This window comes from Culex pipiens, chromosome 3 (assembly GCF_016801865.2).
Source record: "Culex pipiens pallens isolate TS chromosome 3, TS_CPP_V2, whole genome shotgun sequence".
Classification (NCBI taxonomy): domain Eukaryota; kingdom Metazoa; phylum Arthropoda; class Insecta; order Diptera; family Culicidae; genus Culex; species Culex pipiens.
Genome location: NC_068939.1, coordinates 174,506,652 through 174,521,213, shown reverse-complemented (window position 1 = coordinate 174,521,213; position 14,562 = coordinate 174,506,652). Strand labels below are relative to the sequence as shown.

The window sequence follows — 14,562 nt, the reverse complement described above, 5'->3', positions numbered from 1 at the left end:
GGACAACGGGGAAGAGTTATAATTTCGGATTTGCCGCGATGCCACGCGTACGAACTCAACAAAATGATGACACGAATATCCAGATCAATACGGGACTCGCAATCAGCTGACATGCGACACAAAAACACGACGAATTGTTAGCTTTTTTTTCTAACCAACGAATTTGAATCATAATTTGAGGAACGCGCTTTTTAACACTAGCTCTAGATCGTCAGATCGTCGAGTAAAAAAAAACGCAACTTCTCCGGGCACGACTCGCTACGGCCCAAATTATAGGGGTGAAAGGAGACTCCACGCGAGCGAAGCGGTGGTAATGAGAGATCCCTTTCGAAAAGTGAGAAGCTAACGGTACTGCTGTGCTTCGCTTGCCGATCTCCGAAAAATGATGATATTCATCGCTGGGATGTGTGATTGTGTCAAAATATTGAAAGGAATTTCGGGTTTTTTCACCGGTGACCTTGATTGATCGTGGAAGGATGAGGTCATTTGTCATGGTAGCAGCGAAGACCACGAGCGAGTCATGTGCGCAGCGCCAGCTGACCAAGGGATGAAGAATAACCCAGGCACAGTAGGTCAGAACTTCGATGAAGTAAGCTGGAAGAGAAGAGGAACGACCCTCGCCGGAATGTGAATCGCTCGTGCGCGAGGAGGCTCGCATGCAAAGTTCAAACAGTCACACTGATTCAGAAACCGGTTTCTTGCTTTCTTTGAGAATCTTGCGAGAGTTCATGCGAACGGGTTGGTGTGGTCGTAATCGGCGTGAAGGGTCTTGGCGAAATGGGGGCACTTGTCTTTTAAATCCAAATTGATTCAATTTAAATGGATTATATCTGAAGTCGTGCGTTCAGTGTTGTAAAACATCAGGAATTGTGGGTCGTATTAATTTGAGGAGTATGATTGTGATAATGTTTAGTTTTCTCATAAGCTCACATCATAATTATAAAATTAATTCGAGTTTAAGTGACCACCTAAAAATTCCAATCTCTCGAAACACATTTGATACGGACCATTTCCGGCTTCCTCCGGAGGGAAACCCTCACAATCACATTTATTCCGTTCGTCATCGCCGGAGGCGATTTGCAGCGGTCACAGTTTTTGTGTCTGAACGGTTTTGCGGAAGATTTGCCAGACCTGCCGCGGACACGATTACGAAATCGGTCCGCATGCGACGCATAGACGACCGCGGAGGTCTCTGCGAAAGGGTCCAAAATATTTGGGAAAAACGAAACGCATGAAGAGTTGGTAGGGAGAATCCGGCGTAACTTCCGTCCTCGCCGGAGGTCACTCTTTCGACTGATTCGGTAAGATGAGCTGTTCTCTTCGAAATCGACCGATTTCGGCTATTTTTATTTTTTGTATTTTTTTATTTGGCTCAAAGAAGCTATTTTGTGTCATTGGTTCACCCATACAAGTCTCCATACAATTTTGGCAGCTGTCCATACAAAAATGGTATGTAAATATTCACACAGCTGTATCTTTTGAGTGAATTTTCTGATCAATTTGGTGTCTTCGACAAAGTTGTAGGTATTGTTAAGGACTATTGAGAAAAAATAGGTACACGGAAAAAAGTGCCGAATTTTTTATTAACTTTTTTTCACAAAAACTCAAATTCCCAAAATACGTATATTCTGATTTTAGAGATTTTTTTATATGTTTTAAGGGACAAAAATCCGCAACTTTTGGTCAAAAAAATTCCCACCGAGTTATGATTTTTTGAAAAATAGAGATTTTTGAAAAAAAAAACAAATTTCATACAAAACAAAATTTGACATATTTTTTTTTATGTAAAATTGAATTTGCAATCGAAAAGAACTCTACAGATTTTGTGATAAAGGGCTCCGTTTTCAAGATATGGTCACCAAAAGTTTGATTTCAACGAAATATTTGCAGTTTTTCGAATTAAAAAAAAAGTGAACATAAGTGACCATTTCTGAAAATATTTTTTTAAATTTCAAAAAATTATGTCAAATTTTGTTTTGTATGAAATTTCGATTTGTTTTTAGCTAAAAAGTTGCGGATTTTTGTCTCCTAAAACATACAAAAAATCTCTAAAATAAAAAATACGTATTTTGGGAAATTGAGTTTTATTTTTTCTCAATAGTCCTCAAAAATTGATCAGAAAATTCACTCAAAAGCAACAGCTGTTTGAATATTTACGTACCATTTTTGTATGGACTTGTATGGGTGAACCAATGACACAAAATATCTTCTTTGGTCATAGGAAAGGCCCACTCAAAGTTTGAGCCAAATAAAAAAAATACAAATAAAATCCATTTCCGGTTTTGGTAGAGAATTGCTCAGATGTATTTGTGGCCTTTCGGTGAACCAAGAAAACAGTTGGTAATAAACAAGGTTGTTAACGATAAAATGATCGAGGCTCGATAACGATAACGATAATCTTTCGTTATCGTCATTTCGATAATTCTATCGGCGATAATCTTATCGCCGTTAATGGACTGTAATTTTTTTTCAATTTTTAAAATCGATTTATTCAACTAGGGGAAATTCTCGTATCTTTGGCAGGTTAATCACTCGCACCTAATTCCATCCAATTTGCTGATTTTCACTATTTAAACAACTAAATTTGCAAAACTTATGATATAAACTTGCTTGCTCACTTCTTATTGAGCTTTTTATCACTCGATATCAGTTGAAAACGCTTTTAATTAGCTTTAATTGAATGTCAAAGTTCTTACCTGCCAACATTAGAGGCACGCTGGAATTAGATGCTGTTCCCCTATATTATGTTAAATTTTCAATGCTTTCGCTAAGGATATATTTTTTTTGTTGAAAATTTTCAACATTTATGTGGTAAGTTTCAAAGGGACCATCCATAAACCACGTGGACACTTTTTTGGGAATCTCGTACCCCCCCCCCCCCCTTCATGGGCAATTGTCCATACAAAAAAATCTTTTTTGTATGGAGCGTCTAAAGTGTCCACGTGGTTTATGGATGGTCCCAAAGTAAAATATTTACTCAAAATTGGTAAAAAAATACTCAAATTTTCATAATATGCAATATGGGTATCAAACGAAGCGAAATTTTGCATGCTTTTTCATTTTATAAATGTTTTTTTTTATTTAAAATTTTCACTGAATGCCGTATTTTTCAAAAATAATCAAATTTTCAAAATTTGCAAACAAAGTGATTTTTTTTTTCTTATTACGAGAGGATTTTTCTGAAGATACTAACATTTTCACAAAATACCGTATTATTTCGAAAGTACTCAATTTTTTGTAATTTGCAATATGCGTATCAAACGAAGTGAAACTTTTCGTGCTTTTTCACTTTATTAAGGTTTTTTATTTAAATTTTTTTAACTAAAATTTTCACAAACTTTTTCACAAAAATTTTTGGGTATCAAACAAAGCGAAATTTTGTATTCTTTTTCACTTTATTAGAGTTTTTTAGGAAAATATAAAAAAAATCACCAATTTCCGTATTTTGAGTACATATTCAAAGTAAAATATGTACTCAAAATTGGTCAAAAAATACCGATTTTTTCTAAAGTACTGATTTTTTTTATAATTTGCAATATGGGTATCAAACGAAGCGAAATTTTGCAAGCTTTTTTCACTTTATTGTAGTTTGTTTTTTTTTTAACTAAAATTTACACAAAATACCGTATTTTTTTGAAAATACACCAAGCGAAATTTGGTTTACTTTTTCACATGAAGAGAGTTTTTTTTGTTGAAAGTACTAACATTTTCACAAAATACCATAATATTTTGAAAGAACTAAAATTTTTGAAATTTTCAATATGCAAATTTCGTGCTTTTTCACTTTATTAGAGTTTTTTATTTGATTTTTTTTAACTAAGATTTTCACTAATTAACGTATTTTTTCGGAAATTCTCAATTTTTGGGTATCAAACGAAGCGAAATTTTGTATGCTTTTTTCTCTTTTTTAGAGTATTTTAGGAAAACAAAAAAAAATCACCAATTTCCGTATCTTTTCGAAAATACTCAAACTTTCAAATTATGCAATACGAAGCGAAATTTGGTTTGCTTTTTCCCAAACCCATACCTTTTGCAATATGGGTATCAAACGACGCAAAATTGTGTCCAGACGATAACGATAACCATAATCGTTATCGTTAGACGATAATACTATCAACGATAATTTTATCGATTAAAAACCTTGGTAAAAAAGTTTCTAAATGCAGTATTTCTCTGATTACGAACTTTCACTGATAAATTAAGAAGAGGGCGGATCAACAAGACCCTTAAATTCGGAAGGTCGATAGCCAAAAAAAGTATTCCATGCTCTTGGGTGTTCAAAATTTGTGAGACTTCTCTATCGCTGAAATAAACACTCATTCCGCAAGTCCGTTTCAATTGTCCGTGGCGGAAAGTAGTTGATGAAGCCATTCGTGCTTGACCAAGAATAGCTCGAAAAGCGTACTCGAGTGCTCGATCACGCACCGCGACGATGACAAGTGCGAAGCAATAACACTTGCACTTGCGTTCGAGTGGTTGTTTGAGAGGTCGTCCAGACAGTTATTGCGCCAATAATGACAATAATGCCATCACACAGCGTTGTCGCGCCAATATGTGCGTGTGCGGTGGAGTCGGTCATGAACATCGCAGCTTGAGCCACCCAGCACGAGAATGACAATCGAGCTGGATTTGCATTTTTTGCTCGTAAACCTAGTCCGCAACGTTCGTCTACGGGAGGAGAACTTGGATACGGCGACGACGTTTGGAGAGCAGCATTCTTCCCCCAAGACGTTCATGTCGAGTGTGTTTTGTGAGCACAACAACTTCAGATCGGTCTAGCACACACATACGGTAATCTACACTTGAGATTCCGACCTGATGCGTGGGACGACCGGGGAGAGCTATTTGGAACACGTTGGTGTCGTTAAGCACGGGGTCACGTTTCCGATTGTTTGAAGTAGGAAGTTTTGGCACATATTTCGGAGGTTCTGCAAAGCAGTATCTTCAAGATCACGACTCGTACAGTGTCAACGCCCAACGGGGTCAGATTTCCGGAGCGCCACGCCAAGGTCAATTAAGTTTACTGCCACGCACGCCGAGATGGAATATCGCGGCCGTAAATCATCTCAGGACTTAAAGTTTAAACCAGCAGGTTCACGTTACCAGAAAAGCACGTGCCCGCCGGTGCATGATGTTTCGTATTATTTATGAACATCGCGAGATCCAAGATACGCTCGCAAACACGCTTAAGGAGTGAGGATGGCTTACTCGAAAAGTGTTCCGGAAGATCCGACCCGATCGCGGTAAGCTTGAACAATTCTTGGCGTGGATGCAGATTCTACGTGACAGATTGGAGTGGCGGCCCCCAACTTGACCCAGTTGGGCGACAGCGCGCTGACCGGGCTTGATTGCTGTTGTTGGAGGGGAATGCGGTCAACGATGACGAATGGGGTGGACACTTGCTAGAAGTTTGGTGCTTCTTTTCGCGTTTGGAGCAAGCAAAAAATTTCTTGGGCTGGACGTCAACGTGAACATTGATATTGTTTTTTGAGAGGGCGTGGTGTTGTATTTTAAAAATAATATTTTTATGTACATCTTGACTACCGATCAAAAACAGATTTATTTGTAAATGGCCTTTGCGTCCTTTTTAAAACTGACCCATATTTGTAAGCTAATTGATAACTGAAATATTACTGATATCTACACGTTTTGTCAAGTGCACTGATTCCCTAACCAATCTCACTACTGTTAATGACATTTCGCCAAAATAAATTGAAATTAATAATATTTTTTTATCGGTGTATATGAACCAATATCATACCCCAGACCTAATGTAACCACTGCTGACGATACACAAAAAATGATCATAAATCATGAATCCTTTTTTATTGCCCAGTCGCCCCGGAGCTAAGATCGGTTCAGCCAAAATTATTTTTGAAAAAAATAGTTTTTGACAAATCGAGGAAAAACGCATTTATTTTCGACCACCCCACGTCTTACTTTCGCATTTTCAAAAACAATAAAACAATAACAAAACGAATAATAATAATTATAAACTTATTAACTGAAGTCCCTCCGTGTACGCACGAGAGCATGCAGCTAGTGCTAAGTGCTCCATCGTTTTTTTCGAGTTTTTTCGCCGTAATTGATTGTGGTTACCCGCGAGTTTGCTTCTCCAGCATGCCAAAGGCCGGCCGTGGCCGTGGCAGTTCGAGTGCGGCCTCGAAAAACCCGCGAAGTTCGTCTACCGGCCGTGTGCAAAAAGGTAAACAAACCAACGCCGTGTCGGCCGCCATCGCGCAGGGGAGCGTCAGCGCTGAAGGCATCGACAAAAAGTTACTACATCCCGGCTACGTTCCGAGATCACCAGTGCGAACCCGTTCCGGTACTTCCGGTGCCACGACCAGTGGCACATCAACATCCGCCAACATCCCCATCAGGAACGAGTTCCAGATGCTGAGCGACGACGAAGAAAATAACAACTCTGACGGTAGCAGCACTACCGACGACGACGACGACGATGATGGTCGTGCACGGAAAAAAGTGCCGACGTCAAAAAAGAACAATTCTCCAACGGAACGTAGACCACCTCCAATTTTTGTTTTGGACACGTTAGCGGACGATGTTGACGAGTTGCTGGAAGGCCTCGGATATTGTCTGAAAATCGGTAAGTCGGCAGTGCAAGTGATCACACTGACCAAAAAGAATTTCGACCTGGTGTTTGAAGAATTGAAGCGTAGCAACTTCAACTTCTACACATTCAACCCCGAGAAGCCCCCTGTTAAGGTCGTCTTGCAGGGTTATCAAGACCGTCCGATCTCCGACCTGAAGGGTCACCTTTCGGACGCCGGAATAAAACCGCGGGAGATTAAAGTGCTCTCGCGCAAGACAACGGTGACAGGTACACACACACTGTACCTGTTGTACTTCGACCGCGGCACCGTCAAGATCCAAGACCTGCGGCGGACTAAAACGTTGGACGGTTTTTGGGTAAACTGGCGGTTTTACACCAAGAACCCGACGGACGTAGCGCAATGCCACCGTTGCCAGAAGTTCGGCCACGGCTCGCGGAACTGCAACCTCCGGCCCCGCTGCGTGAAGTGCGGTGAGTCACACCTCTCGGAGGCGTGCGCACTGCCACGAAAGGCGGACTTGGGGGACAAGGCAGAACAAACCAAGCCGCGCGTAAAGTGCGCGAACTGTGACGGCAACCATACCGGCAATTACCGTGGATGCGTCGCGCGCAAGGCCTACCTCGAGGAGCAGGAAAAGAGGAAGAAGAAAGCGTCCCACCCTCCTCAGCGAAGTACGAGCGCAGCCGTTCCTGCAGCTGGACAGCGTACGGTTCCTGCGGAAAACTCAGCGTTCCCTCCTGGTTGGGGGCGTTCGTTCGCCAGCGTGGTCGCTGCCGGTAGCGGCAGTACGGCCCAGCAAGAAGTCACCGGGGAAGATCTCTTCACCCTGCCGGAGTTCTTTGCTCTCGCGGGGGAGATGATGACGCGGTTTCGGAGCTGCCGCAACAAGGCAGAACAATTCCTGGCCCTTGGGGAACTGATGATCAAACACATCTACAAAGGATAAATGACCTGTGATCTATATATAAGCTTTCTCTTTCTCTATCCCCTTTCCTTTGCAATTTCTGTAAGTTTTTTTTTATAGTTTTTTCTTACTCTTGCTAGTGCCTTAGTTAAAGAAATAATTGTTCCTAAATGGATTATGATGCAACACACAGCTGTAAGGAACTCCAAAACTCTGTTATGCACTTCAAAATAACTCATTGTATCTTGATTATTCACCAATAAAACCGAATTGAAAAAAATTGAAATAAAACTTATTAACTATAAAAATTTCTTGAATAAAATATTTTCTCACAAAAAAATCTGAATTTTTTCTGTCAGTTTATTTTTAGGTTTATCCATTCTTTTAATGATATTTTTTTAAATAAACAGAATAATTTCCAAACCATTTTTTGAGAAGATTTCCATTCTTTCAAACATGAGCAGTTCTTCAAAAAAAAGTTCGAATTCTTAAATATTTTTCAAGTTTTTTATTTATTTTTAAAAACAACCTATTCTTTATTGTCAAAATAGTTTTGTGAGTTTTTCCATTCTTTCAAACATGAGCAGTTCTTTTTCTAAAAAAAAAGTTCTACTTCTAAAGTATTTTGAAGGTTAATTTTTATTTTTTAAAACAACCTTTTCTTGTTTGTCAAAATATTTTTGTGAGTATTTCTATTCTCTCAAACAAGGGGCAGCTCCAGGGGGATGCTAAAGGCCGCCATCTTGGGTGATTGAGATTGATAACGCGCGCAAACTGCACACAGTGAAAATAAAAATATTTCTTTTATTAATTATTCAATTTTTGTTATAAGAATTACTGTAGTAAAAGTCACAGTTTACACAGTAGTTAAGTTAAACGTTTCATGTGATAAAAGTACAACTTTAAATGAGGTCTTCCCCCCCCCTTCCCTACTTTAGTAGTTTATTTTGCAAATAAATTGATAAAAATCACCTCACAAACATACACTAACTTTTAAACTTACATTGGGGTAAACATTTTACATAAAAACAATAATTACTTTGCGCAGTTGCTTTGTTTTGATTCCGTAACGAACAGCTGTTCTTTTGCGCTGGAGCCGAAGTTGACATTTCCCTTTTGTTCTGGTACCGAAGTTGACAGCTTGTGCGGGCGAGCTGCCTGTAGTGAGATATAGATGTCGCAGCTCTTCCAAAAACAAATCGACTTCTAAAATATTTTTGGGTTTTTATTTTATTTTTGAAAACAACTTTTTATTGATTGTCAAAATATTTTTGTGAGTTTTTCCATTCTTTCAAATATGAGCAGCTCCTCAAAAATAAAAGTTCGACCTCTTAATAAATATTTTTTATTTTTTAAATTTTAATAGTTTCGAAAAATGGGAAAGTCTAGCTTCTGAAATATTGTTCGAAGTTTTCTATTCTTTTTCAATCTCTTTTTCATGGTCACAATAGACCCTAAGAAAAATCTGACTTCAAAAACATAGCTGTATATAAAAAATCGATCGTACTTATTTTTATTTTTAAAGGTAAATCCTCCCTTCCCTTTCAAAAAGTCTCCAACAATCCGGGGGCAAGGTTTTATTCAGAAGACCTCTACATTTTTAAGAATATAAAAGTGAAATAAAGGAAAAAGTTCAAAACACCTTTTCATAGCTGCTTTTCAATATTTGTGTATTTTGGCTTACATCAAAAGTTTTGTTTTGTAAAATGTTTTTTTTTTTAATTCAACCTTTTGTCCTTTCGACGTTTTGTCCAACCGACCCTTTGGCATTCGACCTTTTGTCCATTCGACCTTATGTCTTTCGACCTTGCAAAAATGCATTTCCAGTTCAGTTAAGGAGACTTCTATTTCCATTGAAATATTGATGTTTTTTGAAAAAAATATTTAAATTGAATTTGAAGGGAGGAACGACATAAACTTTGAAAAATATTTATAACGGCCATACTTTTCTAGGATTATCCTTATGACCTGGGTGCAGGATAGTGGTCCACAAAGCAGCCTCAATTCAGAACTGTCAAAGCGGAACCAATTTACTGGTTGAAAAATGATACCAAGAAGTGGCAAGTATTGTAATCGATCTATAATTTATTTTGACGGGAATAAAAAAGTCGAAAGCGTCGAGCTTTTGAGGTATTCGAAGTCAACAAATTTTAAGAAAAGGGTTGAAATCGAGTTTTTCATAATTAGTCGCTAGCATTTAAATAAGCGCTATGTCACACGCAATACCAATGTTTATGACGTTTTTGAAATGTTAGCGACGAATTATCAGTAACTATGAATGGCACCTGCCAAATAATATTGAATAAACTTACTCCAATATTAACACTGCGCTTCAAAGAGTCATAATCTCGAAACTTCCATTTGATTGCTCTTCTGATTCACAAAATTCCACTTCACGTCTGACGCAGTTTTTCGTCACGTGGAACACAAAGAAGAACTGTTTTGGCCGCCCATAGTTTAGTCTACGAACAAAAAAAGTGCGATGCACTTAATTTTACAGCGAAATCTTTAACATCACCAAATCCTGAACGTTTCAAAAAAATATGTCACGTTTATGCTTGAACATAGCCTTCTACTTTGTTTATGTTTACAGCTGTAGTGCAGTTGTATTGGTGGGGAGCAGTGAGGATCATTCGGATATCACGTTACGCATTCTGTTTTTTCAGCACCCAGCTTATGACCGTACAAAAATGCGGGTCCAATTATTTAAAAAAAAATGGATGCGCATTTAACGTGGAATCGCTGTAACATTCCCAGTTAACTCAATACGAATTCTGAAACGGAATCTAATTGGAATCGTATACAAATTCCGTTTCAAACGGATGTGCATGTGTTTCGATATTCTATTCCAGTAAGTGTTCACTGACACTTTGTTGAAGAAGATTCATCCATCGTTGACTCTAACGAAAACTCTTCTACCAAAATTCAAAATTATGTAATTCAACTTGCTTAATGTCATTTTGCTGCGCAGTTATCCACAAGGGAAATCATCCTCTGCAATCACTTACTATCATAAACCGCCGGCCGCTAACTGTGCATGTCTAAGCCGATTACACGATCACTGGGCTTTAGGTTACTGTACACCCAAGAGAGCCGCACCCGTTGACAGTTCTTCGTGGGCTCTCACTTTTGTTCGCGGCTTGAGCATGACCAATTCGCATGCACTGAGGTAATCATTTTTCGCGCCCAAATCCGGCGGCGGCGTCCCTAGCTTTTTGATGCATGTTGGCGTGCTGGAAAGAAATTAATTCGACCTGGCCACATTTTCCTTCCTCAAGATTGCCTTTTTCCCACACTGACCGCGGACAATGTTTACTTTGTGTTGTTATGGTTCCGCTCGGCTTTTTGTTTGTTTGCTTTTTTCCGACAAGAGAAAATTAAAGTGCCGAAATAAAGCTAATCTGCGTGTGTGTGTGTTCACGATATGAAAGGTAAATTAAGGCAAAGTCGTGGCGTGCCGCAGTAAATTTTAGCGTGTAGTTTGTAAAATTTGAATAGCGCAAGCAAATTGCCCACGAAATAGTGACGCAACGTGGTGAGTGAGTGAGCTATCAACGACGCGTCCGAAATGGAGGTGTATTGGAAAGTGCACGGAGAGAAATCTTTTCGCAAAGTTCATGAATATTTGTAAACGTTTTGCGTGTAGTAATTTGTTGACATTCCAAATCATAGGAATTTGCACCGATTCGCAAAACAAACTAATCATCATCAGTGGAAGGTTGTCCTGCTGTCCAACCGTAGCAATTCAGGTTAATGACCATTCCTTCCGCGATCATCGCGACACGACCCTTCTCCAAGCTCTCCTAGGACAGGCATTTCTTGGGATTCAACGCTAACTGGAGGGGCACATTCCAAGCCACGCGATTATGATCGATGTGCTACTCCGGCCTTCATCCGAGCGTGGCTCGTGATCATTTCCTCCCACAACAACCCGGGCGGTAGAAAGCATTCCTGGGGTAATTTCTCAATTGTTGCACAAACAAACCCCGACCAAGGCTTATCCAATTGGCTCATCAGCACTTTTCAACATCGAGTGTCCCTGTTTTTTTTGCTTCCAACCTCTCCTGAAATCAGTGCCGGCCTTCCACGGTGAAGTGCTGCCAATCTTTCCACGATCTTCTCGGCAGTGCAGCGATGGCTCTTGAGCGGCTGGCATCAGAGGTTTCGCGCGTAATTACTAATTTCTCAATAGGTCATCAACAGTTCCGCGAGAAGTGGAACTCTTCAGCGCCGGATTAACCAACTGTGGCAGTGGCAGTGTTGCCAGTTTGAAAAAAGTTCAAACGATCGTCGCGAGCTTTTTTTTTTGCATAACACCTTGTTATGCTGGCTCTCGACTGTGTGGGCCATTGACGTCACAAATTCCGGCCCGAGGGGGCTTTCGGCGAATCGCTGGAGCTACTGCGGTGACCTCAAACGGCCGCGGTCACGAATCAATTCGATTCACTGCAGTGTGTCGATTGGAGGTTTGATAAATTGCGCAGAACTCACCACGCGGAAGCGCGGCGCTGCACGTGATTGCAGGTATTCTTGGGGGTGCATCATCCTGCAGGTCGAACCTCTTTCACTCGTGTTGAGAGGTTAGTGGCACACGAACGTGCTTCTGGAAGCGAACGGCTTATGCAACAAACTTGGAGCGATTCACAGTAAAAAAAGTTGTTTTTTCGATATTGGAAAAAATCAAACTTACAGAACTTCCCTACCCAAATTTGCGTAGTAACCAATCGAGTGGAAAGATCTCTTAAATTTGAAGTAATTTGAGAGAATTACACTCTCACTCTAACCATAAATCTCTCAGATAAAATTAAGAACATTTTACTATTATACCTCTTCTGATGGATTTTAAATAGTATTTACTGTGCACAGTGCAAAAAGTTCATAATTTTATTATGAATCTCGCCGGCCACTCCGTCGAACCTGCCAGGCCATGGTGGTCACATATGTGCCTGAGCGACCTCTGCAGAGTCGGGACCTAATCTTCATTACCGACTCCTAGAGGTTGAAACACCGCCGCAAGCTAATGAAACGGCGAAAAGGGTAGATGGAGAGGATTTCTGCAACTTCTTGTGTTGTGTAGTGAGCAGTTTAATATTTCCTTGATAATAATCTTGCAACTTTGTATTTACGATAAATGGACGGGCCAAAGGGGTCGTTCAAGCACGATAAAATTAGAGATTTACGCGATTAGTTAATAGCAGGGGGTAGCGAAGAAGCCGCCATCTTGGAAGTTCAGATGACAAACACTGAGAATCAGTATTATACATATTACTTCGGTAACACGAATTATGTTATTCTGGTTGAACTCAAAAGTCCCATGCAAATGTGTAAAAACGAACTGAAAACTGTGTAATGCCGATTCTCAGTGTACGGGCGCACTTTTTGATCGACCAAAAGAAAAAAGCAAAAAAGGTAAACAGAAAAATCACTTTTTTTCTATTTGAATTTTCTGCCAATATTATGATGGAATCTCCAATAATATGATAGAATTTTCAATCAGCAACACAATTCACGTGTTTTTTCAAGAATTTATTGCGAAATTGCGAAAAAAAAATGTAAAATTAAAAAAATATTGATTTGTCATGGGCTAACATTTGACAGCTAGTGCTTTGTTGTGGGCTCTCATTTGACAACCATTCTAATGTCGACTGCTGTCCCTGTAATGGTCATGAAATGGAATTAAAATATCAAATCTTGTAGCAAATTCCGACTGAAACAGCTACTCGCTAACAAAGTTGTTGAAAATCAGCCTATTCCGACTTCGCCTTCTGAAATTTAGCGACTCCTACTCTGGCAATTCAGAATTTGTCGACTCCGGCTCCGAATCCGACTTCGGGTCCTTAAAGTACTCGATTCTACCAGCTCTGACTTCAAAGTCCTGGTTAAAACTATGTTTACAAACATTGTGCGACCGTTGACGTCTGGACAATCACAATATCCCACTCAAATCAACGTGAATTGCCACTAGAGCAAGTGGGATAGACTGTTTCTTTAGATCCAAGGTTATGCCCTTCTGAAAAGTTACTACGGTAAATAGAAAAAATGCTCAAAAGAGAAGAGAGTCTCGGTCTGTTACTAGTCTTCTTTTTAGAGAGCGTTCATTGAGATTTTTTTTATAAAGTTTCTTCTTTGATAGAAAATTTGAGTTTTGAAGTTTTCTTTTTCTTGATTTGACAATCTACAGTCACGTGACTTATCGTGCTCGACATTTGCTTTGCCCTAGATAGCAAAAAAACAAAATAACTCACACGCACATTCAAACCATAAATGTTAATGCGACCAGCCCACTTTTTAGCACGAGTCGCAACGACGACCACCCACCATTATAATTTGCCCACTATTGGAAACCTTCATGCTCCAACACATACACTAGGAAAGGGGCTGCGACGGATCCTCCCTCTCCAACTTTTCACCAGTACGCCGCCGATGGAAGCAATCAGCCGTGAAAATGTACTCGACGACCGCCCAAATTCCACTGGCGCACTCGAACGACGCATGTTCAGGGATGGAAAAGACTCGGTTTGTAGAATAAACAGAAAAAGTCACAATAATAAATACATCAACTAACAATTTAACGGCCAAATTGAGTGGTAAGAAACTCACCACAGCCATTTGAATTCACCACGCATTTGACAGCTAGTTGAAAATGTGTTAAGACCTAGGTTAAGACACATTTTGTGCAGTTGCCGTTTTCACAACTAGATGGCGTTAGTGAGAATTGTCGTCTGTTTGTCTGTGGATTGAGGTTTTGCAGCGCGACTGTGTTTTAAATGTAGGTGGTGCCAAAATGAGGTTACTTGCCAAAAATCGTATTCCTTTCTGCTGGGTTGAAGAACAAAATCGCTTATTTCTCATGATTCCCGGCATCAATCTTAATGAAACTGGTTAAAAAAGACGATACATTTTTTTTTGCTTTAAAATAATGATCATCATTTTTAGGGTGCGCAACAATTTGTAACCTTTTTCTTTAAAAAACATGTTTCGGAACACGAAAAAATGACTTTCCCCGTATATATCAATGAAATAATCAGTTGTATAGTTGATAACAGATATGTTAATGTATATTCAACCATTTTTATTGATTTT

The 14,562-nt window shown here is 39.5% G+C and overlaps 1 protein-coding gene across 2 annotated transcripts in view; it reads right to left on the bottom strand.

Moving 5' to 3' along the window:
* Positions 1–14,562, bottom strand: part of LOC120428225 (uncharacterized) — a 113,164-nt gene that overhangs the window by 32,722 nt on the left and 65,880 nt on the right. The window lies entirely within an intron of this gene.